General features: G+C 44.0%; 1 long non-coding RNA gene across 1 annotated transcript; it reads left to right on the forward strand.

Moving 5' to 3' along the window:
- The first annotated feature begins 904 nt into the window (after positions 1–904).
- On the forward strand, positions 905–15,614 carry LOC144158512 (uncharacterized). The gene is made up of 4 exons (XR_013320104.1): positions 905–1,057; positions 1,577–1,606; positions 3,088–3,174; positions 14,079–15,614. It is a non-coding gene; the product is annotated as an uncharacterized LOC144158512 (long non-coding RNA).
- Positions 15,615–17,950: the final 2,336 nt, after the last annotated feature.

A 17,950-nucleotide genomic window follows, 5' to 3' on the forward strand; every position in this document is an offset into this window, starting at 1 on the left:
GTCGGTGCGGGAGAGTTACGAGCGCATTAAGAATTCATTTTGTGTTGGCAATCACCAGCCTGTGAATGACAAGTATTATGCTTTTTCTTTTATCTCTCTTCACTTTATCAATTCCGGGTGGAATGGCATGTTTCGGCCAATGTGTGCTTGCTTACGCGGTCAAATGTACTAAATATTTTATGGTATGATTGCCACAACCATTTTTTAAATGATTCTCTTTACAGAACGGGATAAAGCTGTTTTTAATTACTGGTTCTTTGATGCTCATGTTAGGGGTCTGTGTTGATTATGTCTCGAATTTTTTGTAAATTTGGGTAGCGCTGCAGCTCAAAAAAGTGACTTGCGCTACGAATAATGTGAAAGCAGTTTTATTTATCCAGGGGTGCTTCACCAGACCGTTCATGCCATTACAGTGGTATGATTTATTTGAGAAATAACCAAAACCGAGTATCGATTTTATGGTTTGATGCGATCTAGTAAATAAAACAACTTTTGAAAATCAGAGTTGTTAGTAGGGAAACAAATTAGAATGATTTGGCAACGTAGAAGTAGCAATTGATAACACTGTATATTTAAGACCAAAGGCCCACAGAACCTACAAGGAATTCGCAGAATGTTTGTCACACATGTTTTTTGTCCTCGTACATAGTGTCTTCCATGTCAAAATGTCACTTTGCTTATGAAGGGGATTCATGGGTAGTGGCAATCATCCTCAGATAGAAAAGTCAAAAAAGCAAAGTTACACAGGAAACAATTTCAAAGCTTTCGCTCTAGCCGCGATAAATGCCTGCTCCTCTTCTAATGGAATTGTTCTTTCATATGTTGCAACAAAAAAGCACCGCTGGGAGCTGATAAAAATAGAAATGTTGTCAGGTGAATGTTTTTCTGGCCGAATGGGGCATTAGGAGTAAAGGGAAGCATCAAATCACGTGATACTGATTTGGTTGTACGATTGGTAGAATTTGCTTTAAAAATGACTCTTGGAAATCTCTGAGCTACAGTTGTGAAGGTTCCGCTATTCAGCGTAGCTATTTTTTGCGGGAAACACAACAGTCTGGTAAGTGGTCTTAATACTTTTTCTCAGGCTTGTCATGCGTGACGAAGAGTGTGTGTCAATTCTTTATAGTGTCGCGAAAGCATTCGAAAACTTATTACTTCTCACCTTGGAGTTTGTCATAGATGCCGACAAACATTTCTTGAGAAATTAGGCATTCAATAATGTTCTGAAAAGCGGTTATCGTTTTGCGGCACATGAACTACTTCAAAAGACAAATCTCAATATATTTTGCACTAATTAAAGAAGTGTTCCAGCGGAACGGTCTTCCTTGTTGGCCACGAGCTGCACATTTGTTTTTCTCTACCGACGTAGAGAACAAGGAAGCCACAAATGTAGGTTTTGTGCCGTATGCACAACCTAAAAGCCTTTGATAAAAGCTACGCTGATTTTAAAATTCCTGCGTAGTACAAAAATATTTTATACCAATTGTTATTCACGTTTCCCTAAACAGGCTTTCCTATTGGCTCACAGGAATTTTGTCCTAACTGAAGTGTTCATGACGTTTTTTTTCGCCTGCAGATTTTTCAATTCAGCATGGGCTTCTTTTCGGTAAGAACATTTTTGGCAACCTCGGTCTGTCTATTGCGCATGACGGGATGTATCTCTAAATGTACGTTCCCGTACTTACGTATAAACTGCTTGAAGTGTAGCGCCTGTCCGTCTCTTCTTTCTTTTGTGTTGTGCTTTTGCGCCCCTCAGAATGTTCGTAAACCTAAACCAACACGCCCGGTAACATTTTTTCTTTATATAACCTAGAATAGCGTTGCTTGGTCCCCTGGCGGCCATCACGGCACTCCTCACAAGAAAGACGGAAACTTTTTTGCATTGGCGTTCTTCTTCGGAGCATGCGGAGCATTTAAGCGATCATCAGCAGTTTTCCTACTGCTCTAACGGCATGAAGCCACTCCTGGACTTTTGTCGTCTCGTCGCAATTTTCTTAGTGTAGTGGCTTCGGTTCCCAAGGTAGCCTTCGTTCCACCTTTTTGCTAATATTGGCTCCGCACCTACTTGTAAACGATTTTTAGAGCTTTTTTTATTAAGGATACAATTTGGTAGCTTTTGTACCGAATATTTATGATGAAAGGCTCTGGACACCCAAAACATCATTCCTATACGTTTGAAATCAGAAAGCAGTTTTGCTTGAATTTCCGCCTCAGGAGGGTAATATGATTTTGCAGGCATTCTAAACATGTGAACCTGCATAGAGGTATTGGCTTCCCGATTTATTGCCACAGTCCCATCTTTTAGATTCGGATTGTGAGGTACATAGGGTTTTGAAAGAGAATTGTAAAAAAATAAACTGCAAAAAAGCAAATTGTTGGCTGGAAACGAAGATAACCGCATATTTAGTATATAGGTTTTTAAGATAACAGCTATAACGAAAGTATATAAATAACGAAAGAACCACACTATAACGAAAGATCCGTACTCTCGTACTCTTTCACTTTTTTGTTATGACTCATGTTTTTTTCTTGAGCCCTGCAAGTGAGTGTTGCAAGGCGTGGCAAGGCTCTTCGTGACTTTGGTTCAGGTGTCAATGTTTCTAGACTATGCAAAAATACAATACCTTGTGTTGTGGTCACTGGTAAAAATCTTTGATGCTCTTCTTGTGGAGCCATCGTTGATTGGAATGACCTCTACAAGGCGGATTATATGCTGCTGAAACATACAAAGAGACAATTAGGAGACTAAGTTAGGGGAAATTTTCGTGTTTTTAGCTTTAGTTTAGGGTGGTAGCATACATTTAGAAACGGAACACAAGAAGCGTTTTCTATTCCTAAACTAAATAAGTAAATAAATTGTTGTAAATAATTATGCTGAGCATACCCTAGCTCTCGACGAACGCAAGTGTAACGAACGATGTTGTATCCGGATGTTGAAATATCACTACGCCAGATCACATCAGTGTTTTGGCGTATACATTGGGTCGAAATAACTATTTCCTACTTTTCACAGCAATGCAAGATTTACGTTCATATTTACGAATGGTACTCTTGTGTTTGGCGTGTATATTTTACCTTTTTAGATAGATTTTCAGATGCCTCATGGCGATGACGGTTCTTCTGGCCCTCCTGGCTGCTAGGGCAGCTGCTGACTCCGAAGGCACACAACAACAGGTGAGAACTAAAACTTACATGCCATTGGGCTGCAAGCACACATATTCATTTGAATTTCTACAGGCACACTCCGAAACACAAACACACGCGCGAGCGACCACGCACAAAAATATATGTACCCTATGAAACAAAAAAAAACAGTGAAGCTCAAGAAAAAATTCAGTGAGAAATCGAAAACACATAGAAATCAATAACAAAGCCGATAAGTGCTAATATTTTTGGAAAGACACATGTCTTAAGCCCTTTGAACCAGGCAAGGTCGCTTGCCGAGACCGAACATGTACACTTCGTCATTTGTGACAATGGTAGAACTTTTCACTACTTTTACAAGCAGCTATGCATACACGCATCCGACAAAAGCAGACACACGCACGCACGCACACGAATATACAGAAGTTATATACAAATATCGATCTATCCCTTCCTTTATATATATATATATATATATATATATAGAGAGAGAGAGAGAGAGAGAGAGGGTTCTGAAGGTAGTCACCAGACAGAAATGAACTTTGGAGAAGGTAGCGGCCTCAGACCTCTGCCAACGTTTCGACAAGGAGACTTGTCTTTTTCAACGCATCAGGGTTCATCTCTGGCACACTGTTTTATAGATACAGATTGAGTTGGAGAAAGAGGGGAGAGGTTGTTAAGAACGGGGCAGGAAGGAGGGAGGACAGCAGAGTGGGTCAATGGTCAGTTGAAAGGAGCGAAATAGTGAGAGAGAAAGGGGGGTGTGGTTATTGTGAGAGGACCCCGCAGTAGAGAAAGAGGGAAGACTACGCGAGAGTCGTGGTAAACAGGGGGCAACGGCTAAGCTGGGCTGCGGTGGGGCCGGGCGGCTTCAAAGGAGGCTTCCAGGAAGATTGGGGACGAGAAGGGCGTCTTGAGGGTGCATTGCAAGGTTACTGAACTGTGGTAAGAGAGAAAACACGTAAACAGCAACAGTCCGAAAAGTTTGAAGAATTGCGACTGGGGAGGTCAGTGTTCGCTGAAGAATAGAAGGGGTATGCGCGGGTGCAACACACGCGGAGCTTTGCGGTACATTCAAAGAATTCTTTTGTGTTTTCTCTCTTTTGTCTTTTTTTTTCCTTTTTCTTTTTTGCGTGTGTGTGTAGAGCAGAACCTAAACACCTATTCTTCTTACCTCCAAACCAGGAAAATCCCCAAAGGCCTCCGCCTTCAAGCTATTTGTTCCCTCGGAGTTCTCCCCCTCAACTAGAAGCTAAATGGCAGGACACTTTGAACCATGCATCGCTTTCCCTTCTAGAAATTCTCAGAGAGCACTGCGACAAACAACTTAGTGTTTTAAAGGCGAAGATTGAAATCATTCCACTCAATGAGCAAGAGAAAATGGATATTGATGCCTTTAAAACCGTAAGGAAGGCGATCTGTGCAAGAAAAAAAGAAATAATTTTGAACGTGGCCAGCTCCTTTTGCCTGACACACATTGCACTATTGAACCTCCTGTCCTCGCTAAGCCTGAAGACGTGGCTTTAAATCATCTGACGTCCCACGCAAACACATCAGAATCTGCTACGATTGAATTTTCCCCTCCCGCTAATAATGAAAAGGTAGAATCTAGCTCCCACAGTAGGAGTAACAGCAACATGACACGTGTTCCCGAACAGAATGTTGTATCCGCCTCCCCCGTATTGTTGAACGGCAACGTTATAGATATTTCAGAAACATTAACGGCAACCGAAAAAATTATCCTAGAACGAGACATCACTTTCTGCCCATCCAACAAACACGTGAATGAATACGAGTTACACAAGGATCTCAACAAATTCTCCCACAGAATGAGGCTGAAGGAATTCTTTTTCGATAAGCAAGACAATATTGAAATCAATGACTATGCACTCCTTGCACCAAGCACTTGGACGCCAAATGCCGAGGAAACTCCAGAACTCGATTTGCTTATAAAATCAGTATCAAAAGAAATATTAATCTCAACCAAGAAATCAAATAAACGCAAGAACTTGACCCCTTCAGAAGAAGTCACTCTAAATAACCTAGCATCAAGAACGGACATAATCATTAAACCTGCAGACAAAGGAGGTAGCGTTTGCATTTTACCAATGGAAAGATATACAGAACGGGCCTATAGCCAGCTTAACAACCATGGTCACTACCAGCCTTTAGACCATGATCCCACCAACGAATACAGTCAAACGATCCTTCGCACTCTCACAGATCTGCTGGCCAGACAATTAATCACCACAGCAGAACTAAACTTCATGAGACCTACGATCAAGCAAGCAGAAAGTTTCTACGTCCTCCCCAAAATCCACAAAGTCCCCACAGAAGCATTGCTCTCAGCCGACATTCCGGTCAGGCCCATAGTTTCTAACAACACCCCCGCGGAAACATAGTCTGTGTTCCTGAATCACCATTTGGCTGACATTCCGACTTCTCTTCCTTTATTTGTTAGGGACACCCCACACTTCCTCCGCATAATAGAAGCAATAAACGATTGTGAGAAAATACCCAATGACGCCCTTCTGGTCACGGTCGACATCTCCGCCCTCTATAGGAACATTCCCATCACCGAAGGAATAGAAGCTACATCAAAGGCTTTAGCAGAAAACTGGCAAAAACATGCATTGGAAGCATACATTACTTTACTAACCAACGGAAAGGCGACAGTACCTAGACTACACTAGTCATCACCCACGACACTGCAAACAAGGTATCTTTGTAGGACAGGCCACCAGACCAAGAAGAGTGTGCAGTGATAACACAGACTATATAAAACACCTTAATGAAATAAAGTCCACCCTGGCAAACAGGAATCACCCGGTCAGCTCGCTGAATATGGGTTACGAAAGAGCATCCGAGCTAGAAAGGGATGAAGTGCTCAAGCAACAACGTCGAAACGAAAGCGCCCGACCACCAGCCTTAATAACGAAATTCTCAAACGCGCTGACCTAACATAAACAACATCCTGCGGAAATACTACCCCATTCTAGCCACTAATTACTGACTTAAAATGGCGTTACCGAAAGCCCCAAGAGTTACCTAAAGAAGAAACCAGAACCTAAAACACATTTTAGTGCATGCCAAAATCAGCGCTTCCCATGAACCAGTTAACAGCCCTTGCCTGCGCCCTAGATGCAAGACCTGCAAACATCTGCAGACGGATTGCATTTTCAATCGCACTGCCAGCCAATACGTTCAGAAGATTATTTCAAGCTTCAGTTGCAATTCTTCTAACATTGTGTATATGCTAGAATGCTAATTTTGTCAAAAGCAGAACATTGGAGAAACTAGTCAACCTATGAACTTACGCCCTAATGGACATCGCGCCGACACTCATAACAGTGCCTCCATAGCAGTCGCGAAACACTTCAACCAGCCGAACCACAATTTCGATGATCTCAAGATCTATATGCTGCAGTCAAATTTTAAGTGTCCAAGGGACCGGAAATACAGAGAATTGTACTTATCCATAAATTCAACTGCCTGGAGTCGGCTCGAATCAATGCTTCGGAAGGCAGCTTGGAAACCTTACGGTATCTGAATTGAACAGAAAAATATTGCTCTTATAAAAAGTGGCCGTCTCCATTCGCAATATTCCTGGCTGCCCATCCCAAAAGCTGATACTTGAATACAATTTCTGTGCTTTTCTCCGCCGCCCCCCCCCCCTTTTTCTCTCTTCTCTTGCTCCTAGCCCATTTCGACATACCACGCGCACTAGCCTCCTTTGACCTTCGGCATTTCGTCTTACTACCTGATTTACACACACACGCAAAGAGGAAAAAGTTGAAAAAGTAAAAAGAAAGAAAACAGAAAAGAGGTCCTTGAATGTACCGCAAAGCTCCACGTGAGTTGCACCCGCGCATACCCCTTCTATTCTTCTGCGAAGACTGACCTCCGCAGTCGGAATTCTTCAAACTATACGGACTGTTGCTGTTTACGGGTTTTCTCTCTTTTACCATCAGTTCAGTAACCTTGCAATCCACCCCCAAGACGCCCTTCTCGTCCCCGATCTTCCCGGAAGCCTCCTTTGAGGTCGCCCGGCCCCACCACAGCCCAGCTTAACGGTTCCCCCCTGTTTTCTCCGACTGTCGCGTAGTCTTTCGTCTTTCTCTACTGAGGGGTCCTCTCACAATAACCACACCTCCCTTTCTCTCTCACTATTTCGCTCCTTTCTACAGGCCGTTGACCCACTCTCGAGTCCTCCTTCCGGCCCCGTTCCTAACAACCTCCCCCCTCTCTTCAACTCAATCTGTATCTATAAAACAGTGTGCCAACGTTGGCAGAGGTCTGAGGCCGCTACCTTCTCCCAAGTATTACTTCTATATGTATATATATATATATATATATATAAACTCGTACTTCTACTTTGTGCGTATATATATATATATATATATATATATATATATATATATATATATATATATATATATATTAATTTTCTCCACTCAGCAAGTGCCGTGTTGTTACCGGATGTTTTACGTTCTCTGGCGTATTCCACTCCTTGATGAGCGAGAGGAAGAGAGACTCCCTCGCATGCAGTGTGCATAAGGATTCGGTGTTCATTGTGGGATTGTCCCTGAGGAAGGAAGTTCCACTTCCGAAACTGTCGGACTAATTTATAATAAACAAGTTAACCGCATAGTTGTTCTTATCTTTTACCTGACCGTTTCTTCTGGCCCGTTGCAAAACTCATCTAAATCTATATATATATATATATATATATATATATATATATATATATATATATATAAGTTTAGAGAAAGATAAACTCACAGAGCGCGCAAAAATAGTATAAGTCAAGAGTCGGATACACAGCAAGAACAATAAGAACCAAGGTTTACTTACGTAGCGGCAACGGGACTGACCATGTTTGTTATTGTTCTTGCTGTGTATCCGACTCTTACTTCTACTATATATATATATATACGCACAAAGTAGAAGTACGCTCTTCGGAGACTTTATTTCGAACGTTTCGACCTGAGACAGGTCTTCCTCAGGAATGAAAGCTTTGGGTAAACTCGTATGAACTCAGAGTGGAGGCGGCGTCCCGAAACACAAGCCACATGAGAAACAAACACACAAACGACCCCACACACCATACAGAGCTTATTCTGCCAAAGGCAGGCGAAAACGAGCCTTGAAAAAAAAAGAGAAGAAGGCGAAAAAAAGAGGGAGGAATAAGGTGGCAAGGAGGAGGCAAGAAAGAGGCAAGGAGGAACACACTGCATGAACGCGGGTGGTGGGGATAACAGGAAATGCGACGAGTTCACGGGTGGCGAAAGGCCCAAAAACATCCGGTGTTTCCGGGAGGGAAAAACTACAAATCACACGCCGCCACGAGCAGTGAGTTTACATGCACGTCACCGGTAACAAGGATTAACTACTGACCACCTTCAGCGGCATGGTCAAGAATGCAAGCGGGGCCCATTACTATATCTGAAGTGCAGGCAGCCTCCGCGACTTTGGGTTGTCCCACAAAAGCCAATGGGGGAGCCCATTTGAGGCGTCCCCTTCTCCGCCAACGCCTCCCTTTGAACACGTGTCGCGCCAGGTCAATGCACGGACTGTTAACTGTTAGTACTCGGCTGTCGCCGGCACGCGTGGACCCCTGGGCCCAATCCACGAAAATATGTCGGAGCGCGGCAATTTTTTAAAAAACATGAAAACAAGAAGAGAGAGGCGACCGTCGGTATGTACCGTGCCTCTGGGGCAACCAAAGAAAAAGAGAAAAAAAAGAAAAAGAGGGAAACAATGAAAAAGAGAAACAAAGCAAAACATGAGTGGAAAGACAGGAAGGACGCGTGCACTCCGTGAACACCAGCACTGGGGATCACAATGTGATTACAAAACACCCGAGGCATAAGCCACAACAGATACCAAAATAAAATACTTCTTACACGCTCGGTTGGAACTAAAAGCTTCAACATTCCGTTTCACATTTCTCAAGGATAAAATGGGTATGACATATGGTGACATAAACAGGCAATGGGTACCATCTGGTTAATATTGAGGCATGTTATGCTTGCTGAGCATTGAGACAAGGAAATGAGAGAAAAAAATATAAAAATAAAAGTAGCGGGGACGGGAAGGGAAGTGTTGGTAAGGGGTGGGGAGCGGACGAGATAATTATAGTGACTGCGGAACATAATGGTAGGTTGTTGGTGTTACAATGTACACCCTCACACCTGGAGCAACAGGCTTCCTGTAAACCTCGGGCCGTGCAATGCCCTGCACGGGAAGGGCCGATGCACACGAAGGGCTTAATGTGTGCGTAGCAAAAGGACAAAAAAAACTACAAGGTCTAGTATGTCCCGGGGTCACTATGCTTCAATGGTCATGCAGCGTACGAATTACAGTCATAGTCCCAGGACTCTCATTAAGACCCCCCTTCAGGGTATTAAATTTGTAGATTAAGTAAGACTCACATTGTTCTCGCTCCCTACAGCTAGAAAAACTGCTCTGTAGAAGCGTGACTTTAATGTCATCGAAAGAGTGATTTTGCATCGCTAGGTGTCTGGACAAGGGAAGGTTTGGGAGTGCCTTGGTGTGATAGCGGTGATCGTTAAACCGCATTCGAAAAGGTCCATCCGTCTGTCCTATGTACCGCATATTACATCCGCCACACTCCAATAGGTAAACCAAATTTGACGAGTCATAATCCAATGACCCACGTATAGAATATCGGAAGTCCGAATGTGTGCTAATTTCCACCCTCGCGGTCTGCACGTGTTTACACACCAAACATCCGTTTTTGCCACATGGTCGGCAGCCTAATTGCTGGGCGTCCCTGTCTTTGACGTGGACAAGATAGTCCCCAATGCTTTTTGCGCGCCTGTATATTACACGCGGAGGATCACTGAAAATTTTGGAAAGTCGTTCGCTCTGCTGAAGAATGTTGAAGTGCTTTTTTTTAATTTTATTCACGTTCGGTGGGATACTAGTAAAAGTTAAGACTAAATTAGCACGGGTATTATTCCCATCATTCACGTGCGACCCCTGTAGCAGTTTGTTACGATTTAAACTTGCCGCCCTAGAAATGGCATCGTCAACAAGGGCCGGCGGGTAACGCTGTTTGACGAGGATGCCCCGCATTCGGCTGGCGTTCGATAGAAAGTCTTCATCTCTTCAGCAAATTCTTCTAAATCTATGTGCCTAGAAATAAGGGATAGCCGTTCTGCATTAGCGTGGGTGGATGCTTTTGAAGTGCAGGTACTGTTGGCGGTCTGTAGGTTTCCTGTACACACTCGTCTCCAGTGACCCCGCCCGCACATGTACCTGAACGTCCAAGAAATCAATTTCGGTGCGAGAGTACGCGTAGGTGAATGAGATATTAGGATGAACTGTGTTGAAATCTTCTATAAAGGCAATAGGTCGTTGCCCAGTGCCTGTCCAGATCATGAAAATGTCGTCAAGGAATCGCTTGTACAGTGCAGGTGAACTGTCTGAAGTAGAGAGGAATTTGGTTTCAATATTGCAATATTGTGGATGAATATTGTGGCATAATTAGTGGCCATTTTTGTTCCCATCGCAGTACCACTTGTTTGGAGAAAGTATTTGTTTTCAAATTCAAAACTGTTGAGTTCTAATACGAGACGCGTAATACCTTAACAACCCTTGGGCTGGGAGAGTCTTCTTCGCGGTGTTCGTTGTACGACTGAATGAGGGCATTGATGCCATCGCTGTGCGGAATGTTGGTATAAAGGGAGGTCACGTCCAACGTTACGAGAAATGTACCGTCCGGCAGAACCATGCCCTCGATTTCATGGAGAAAATGGTTTGTGTCCCGTAAGTATGATGGAAATTGAGGGGGTAGATCGCGAATGAGGTAATCTATATAACCTGAAATTGGCTCCGGGAGTCATGGTCGTGGCTCGCCGCCGCCCACGGCCGCAGCTGCTCTCGCGTGTCCCCCGGTGCGCACTGTCCAGCTGCTCCTGTGAGCGCCGCTTTTCAGACACTCTGTTGGTTGTGCGCATTCTCCGGGTTCTGTTGCACTACTCGTGTCCGTTGCGGCTCACTGTTCATCGCACACGCGCGCACGGGCACATGACGCACTGACGCCACTATCGGTGTTCGACCGGCTCTCACTGCAGTGTAATCACCCTCCGCGGGCGCACGTACGGGCTGCGTCCCTATGTATATATATATATATATATATATCGCACCAGACCGGTATTCTGGAGGTCGTGGGTTCGGATCCCACCTGGCGGGCATTTTTTCTTCACTTTCTTTCTTTCTTTCCAAATTCTTAATCTGTTTCAATGATCTACCACATCCTCCCCTTTGCTTTCCGAGGTTTTCTCGACTGCCAACCCTTATTTCTGTGTTATTTTCAACGAGCCCCTCATTTCCTATTCTGATTCGCTACATGCATAGCGAGGGCCTCGGTTCTGGCAGTCTTGTTGCCAAAGGGAGCTTAAGAGGGTTCAAAGCTGGTCGACCACTCTGGACATGTCGTAGACACTCGAGTCACGACCCGGGGGTTAAAAAGAAGGTCCCCTTCACCCCGATTAGTCCGAATGGCGCTGGCTACCACCCCCAAGCACAGGAAACAAACATACCTAACATAAATACCCCAGAAAGTGAATGGGAAAATCGCCCCGCCGGTAGCGTAGTGGTTATCGCACCAGACCGGTATTCTGGAGGTCGTGGGTTCGGATCCCACCTGGCGGGCATTTTTTCTTCACTTTCTTTCTTTCTTTCCAAATTCTTAATCTGTTTCAATGATCTACCACATCCTCCCCTTTGCTTTCCGAGGTTTTCTCGACTGCCAACCCTTATTTCTGTGTTATTTTCAACGAGCCCCTCATTTCCTATTCTGATTCGCTACATGCATAGCGAGGGCCTCGGTTCTGGCAGTCTTGTTGCCAAAGGGAGCTTAAGAGGGTTCAAAGCTGGTCGACCACTCTGGACATGTCGTAGACACTCGAGTCACGACCCGGGGGTTAAAAAGAAGGTCCCCTTCACCCCGATTAGTCCGAATGGCGCTGGCTACCACCCCCAAGCACAGGAAACAAACATACCTAACATAAATACCCCAGAAAGTGAATGGGAAAATCGCCCCGCCGGTAGCGTAGTGGCTATCGCACCAGACCGGTATTCTGGAGGTCGTGGGTTCGGATCCCACCTGGCGGGCATTTTTTCTTCACTTTCTTTCTTTCTTTCCAAATTCTTAATCTGTTTCAATGATCTACCACATCCTCCCCTTTGCTTTCCGAGGTTTTCTCGACTGCCAACCCTTATTTCTATATATATATATATATATATATATATATATATATATATATATATATATATATGACCCACCACAACCTCTCCTTTGCTTTCCGAGGTTTTCTTGACTGCCAACCCTTATTTTCTGTCTTATTTCACGGAGCCCCTCATTTCCCATTTTCTGATTCGCTACATGCTTAGCGAGGGCCTCTGTTCTGGCAGTCTTGGTGCCAAAGGGAGCTTAAGAGGGTTCAACGCTGGTCGACCACTCTCGACATGTCGTAGACACTCGAGTCACGGCCCGGGGGTTAAAAAGAAGGTCCCCTTCACCCCGAGTAGTCCGAGTGGCGCTGGCTACCACCCCCAAGTGCAGGAAACAAAAATACCTTAACATAGATGCCCGAGAAAGTGCTGGGGAAACAGCCCCGCCGGTAGCGTAGTGGTTATCGCACCAGACCGGTATTCTGGAGGTCGTGGGTTCGGATCACACCCGGCGGGCATTTTTTCACCACTTTCTTTTCGGCTCAAAAAATTCTTCATCTCTTTCTATGACCCACCACAGCCTCTCCTTTGCTTTCTGAGGTTTTCTTGACTGCCAACCCTTATTTTCTGTCTTATTTCACGGAGCCCCTCATTTCCCATTTTCTGATTCGCTATATATATATATATATATATATATATATATATATATATATATATGCAATGAAGGCAATATAGCAATGCAAGCAATGAAGCAATGCAATATATATATATATATATATATATATATATATATATATATATATATATATATATATGCAATGAAGGCCTCGATGAAATAAGACAGAAAAAAGGGTTGGCAGTCAAGAAAACGTCGGAAAGCAAATAGTAAGAAGTGATAGGTGAACAATACCGATAAAGACTTTGGGAAGACCGAAAGAAAGTGGAGAAAAAATGTCCGCCGGGTGCGAGCCGAACCCACGACCTCCAGAATACCGCTGTTGTGCGGCCACCACTACGCTCCCGGTTTGGCAATTTTCACCTCCACTTTATGGGGTAATGATGTAACCTTTTACTTGCCAATGTTCCAAACTGGAACACACAAAACCGGATCTTGTAGTTCCTTCCCGATCTACCGAATTTTCATATTTTTTGCATACTCACTGATGTTTGTGGAAAACATCACAATTTAGTTTTTTGTTAACAGCCCATTTAGAGGCTTGGAATAAATGTTTACAAAAAGGCATATTTTGTGTTTCTTCACCACCACATGATTGGTAAGACATGTGCGAAAATGTAATGTTGCAATGTGCGAACCAGAAGCAAAATATCGTCAGATAGTCAGGAATTACTCTGCGAGTAATATAAACAATTATAACGACACTCTAGCTTTCTGTTTCGAGAGTTTTGTGCGAATGTTCCATTTTTGGAACATTGGCTGGCGTTTTATAGAGCCAAAACACGGAGACCGAGCACCGCACTTCATGTCACTTTTTCTTCTCGTTTTCACGTTTTGGTGGTGCCCTCTAGTTAGCACTTGCAGAAGCTTGAATGCTACCTTTCAAGCCATTTCTTGGCATTATATTGAGATGCTCTCACAAGTTGGAGGAGCGCCATTCAATTGCAGCAAATAGCCGCCGCAGACTTTGTGAATGTAAGTGGGGAGGGACTTTATTATAGCTAGTGTTCTTTTCTGCTACCACAGTTCTGTACAACAGAATTTTTGTTTACAGAGTACGGCTCTCCGCTGGTGGACTTAAGAGGGGCCGTCCAACAAATATTCGGCCTTCCCGACGAGGAGCGCGAAGATGCATCTATATGCTAATGGCCTCCTGATGAAGATGCCGATATTACTGACGAGGAGAAAGTGCACAAAAACGACTTTTCTGTAGTTGTTCCCAGATATATTTGCCGGTCTTCAGTAGTTATGCAGTGCAGCAATGAAGACGTGTCGCCTACGGAATGTTTGAGTCCTTAGCCACAACTGAAAATGCCAGCGCGAATGCAACTGACTGCAGAAAAACGCCACAAATCTTCAGCCATGACAGGGAAAACAAAACCCCTATAGACGTCACTCGCAGCAGACTGGGGCAACGATGTCCCGTTCGATAAACCACTGGTCAGCCCGAACTCTCAGCTTGCTAGAGGTATTTCCTGAGCTTGCCATCATAAGCCCATTTGAGTTATTCAGAAAAACAATTTTTTCGGAATACCTTCGTTTAGCGGCTGACAAGACTGCAGTGTACGCACTCCAAAAGAGAAATGAGATACCAGGTACCTCGTACCAGCAACGCAGGGGAGGTGCGCGCAGTGTAAAAAAATGATACTAACCAGCGATAAGAGTTTCAAAAGTGGTTGGACAGCAAGTGCTTCCCATCCCACCACGGCGTATGCAACGCTGACTGACCTACAGCGAAGATGATTTTTCTAGATAACGGTTTTCACTCTTTATACTCTTCGGAGTCATATAAAGAAGATAAACACTTGTCTTCGGTTACTAAGAGCGAGCAATTCCACTTTGAAGGAAAACAAAATTTGTACCTTAGCACTTTCGCGTTTTGTGTATTGGAAATTCCAATGTTCGAAAAAGGGAACATTCCCAAAAACGTGCTTAGTCATTGTGAATGTCGCTGTATTTTTTACCACTAGACATGTATTAAACAAACTCAAATTATCAACCCGAATTGCATTTTTTGAGTGTTTCTTCATAGTCCGGCGCATAATGGGTTAATGTATTTTGTTTCCTGTGCTTGGTGGTGGTAGTCAGCGCCACTGGGACTACCCAGGTTGAAGGCGACCTTCGTTTAAACCCCCAGGCCATGTCTACGACATGTCGAGAGTGCTCGACCAGCGTGGAACCCTCTTAAGCTCCCTCTTAAGCTGATTATTCACGTGTACGTGGACGTACGAACACATCCAGGTGTAATTCGTACGTGAAATGTCTGTTTTTCACCAGCTTTCCATCCTGTCTCTTTTTCTAATGGAATGAAGTTGTAAATTGTTTTGCCTTTTAGGAAAGAGTTTGTCGTCCACGGTGCCGCTTCTTCTTTCTGTCATTTCGTTGCTGTGGAGAGGTTGTGAGGAGCGCAACCATACGCAAGTTTGTACGCCTATGTATAGTGCCCTGCCTTACCCTGTTCTCTCACCCCAACCAGCCAATCTTCATAACCAGGCTTCAATGTAGCACAACTTTCGCACCTATATAAGCGTGCGTGCTTCTAGGTTGTATATTACTCCGATGAAGACTGGGCCGCTAGTCAAAACGTCAGTAAACCACTGTATTTGTGTTTGATCGTGAGTCACCCATTTTCTTCACTATGTCTTCTGCCTCCTCGAGAAGTTTCTTTACTGCCTATACTCATATATATATATATATATATATATATATATATATATATATATATATATATAGGGTTTGGAAATGAGGGGCTCGTTAGGAAATACAGAAAGAAATGCCGGCAGAGTTCAACGCCAAAGAAGGCATAGGGGATTGGCTAGACTATTTTGTTACCGTTAGTGACGTTACATTATTATTATTTTTTATTAATTACGTGAGAAAGAAAGAAAGAAAAACACGCACCCAGAGTGGGGACCGAAACCACGCCTTTCGATTAGATCTCGAATGCCTTACCAATTCGGCTATCTGGGCGACTGTGTTCCGCTTCACTTTCTGGGGTATTTATATTTACTACAACTGTATCTGACGCTTGAGGGTGGTAGCCAGCGCCACTCAGAGTACACGGGGAGAAGGGGACCTTCTTTTCAACCCCCGGTGCGTGACGCGAAAGTCTACAGCCTGTCATAAGCGGGTAACTGGCTGGAAACCCTCTTATGCTACCTTGGCATCAAGGCTGCCAGAACCGAGTCCCTCACTAAGCTTTCGCACGATAATAGGGTTTGGAAATGAGGGGCTCGTTAGGAAATACACAAAGAAATGCCGGCAGAGTTCAACGCCAAAGAAGGCATAGGGGATTGGCTAGACTATTTTGTTACCGTTAGTGACGTTACATTATTATTATTTTTTATTAATTACGTGAGAAAGAAAGAAAGAAAAATACGCACCCAGAGTGGGGACCGAACCCACGCCTTTCGATTAGATCTCGAATGCCTTACCGAATATGCCTTCTCGAATATATATATATATATATATATATATATATATATATATATATATATATATATATATATATATATATAAAGAGAGAGAGAGAGAGAGAGAGATTATGAGCTTCGATGGGCCAGTAGAAAAGTAATGAAAGAAGTCGACTGACGCGTTTCCTGTTTTTTGTTGATAACAGTTTCGGTGTTAGAAACTCCTTCTTCAGCGCTGTATTTTATTTCCCATATTTCGCCTTTATACAAAAACTTCTGTGAGGGAGGGTCACTTCCCTCATCCCTCTAGGACAGGTCGCGGGTGGGGGGTGTTTCAAACTGTTTGAGCAAGTGAGGCATTCCGATTTGCTAGAAAGGTGGAAGGTGAGGGAAGGGGAAAGAACATTGATGAAAAGGCAGCACGAAAACATGAAACAAGAAGCACACAAGAAAACACAAAATCAATAACAAGATTGAGTACTGCGTGCTCCGTAAATTGTGTAAAAGTAGTCGGCGGCAAGGGAAAAGGGGCAAAAAAGGGGGTGAAGGGAGACGGATATAAGATGGCGGACAGGCATAGATCTTCGATTTGGTCAAACTGCAAGGCCACATGCATGCACGGCCCGCCCAGCCGACACATGGTCCCCGCGCCATACTCGGAATTTATTGTCCCATTTTGGTTTTGTTTTACTCTTGGTTAAGCCTACAGCAGCTCTCGTCTTGGCGCCACTTCGACGAAAGCAAAGCTTTCGTGGAAGTGGCGCCAAGATTCTTCGTGGCACCAAGAGGCCTTCGTCTAGCCGGCACACCCTCGATGTGCACATTTAATCCGGAGGAAATTATGAAATGCGAGAAAGTGCTGTCGGATGCGTCGGTGGGTCTCACGGAGATTGTTTCGCAGCACAGCCGAAGACTGGCCACGGAGCTTCTAGATGCTTAAATTCTAGAGAGATCGCAATCGAATCTATCCGACTTAGAATGCAATGAATGCAATGAGCATATCAAAACTTGGCGAGGACAAAGAGGAAAGAAATATCACAACAAAAGATCAAGAAATTGCAACGCGATAACATTTCCCCCCAGTTTTAAGTGAACCCCGTGCAACCAACCCATCCCGTAGCCGTCACCCCACGTCCCGATGCTATATCTCGCCCCGTGAACACACAACCAAGGAACGTGGTAAATCTGTCAAGCAATACATTATCTCCGGCTCTAGAAAAACTTATCGCAAAAGGTTTGACATTTTGCCCAGCCTCCAGAAATTCCAATGAGTTCCAACTATATCAGGATCTGGAAAAATGTGCACGTAATCTGCGTCACCGGGAATACTTCCATGACCGCCCCAACACAAAAACACAACTGCCTGGTGCGTCAAACAAATCCTGGACACAAAAAGACCGACGAGACCAGCACTTACATATGTATATAGCGGCGGTACAGAAGTATGTAATCCGGGCATATGCACAGCACCAACTCTTGCACAACAATTTCTCACTAGAAGAGCAAGCAGATT

This window comes from Haemaphysalis longicornis, unplaced genomic scaffold, assembly GCF_048455015.1.
Source record: "Haemaphysalis longicornis isolate Haplotype H1 unplaced genomic scaffold, Haemaphysalis longicornis Haplotype H1 scaffold_10, whole genome shotgun sequence".
NCBI classification, from domain to species: Eukaryota; Metazoa; Arthropoda; class Arachnida; order Ixodida; family Ixodidae; genus Haemaphysalis; species Haemaphysalis longicornis.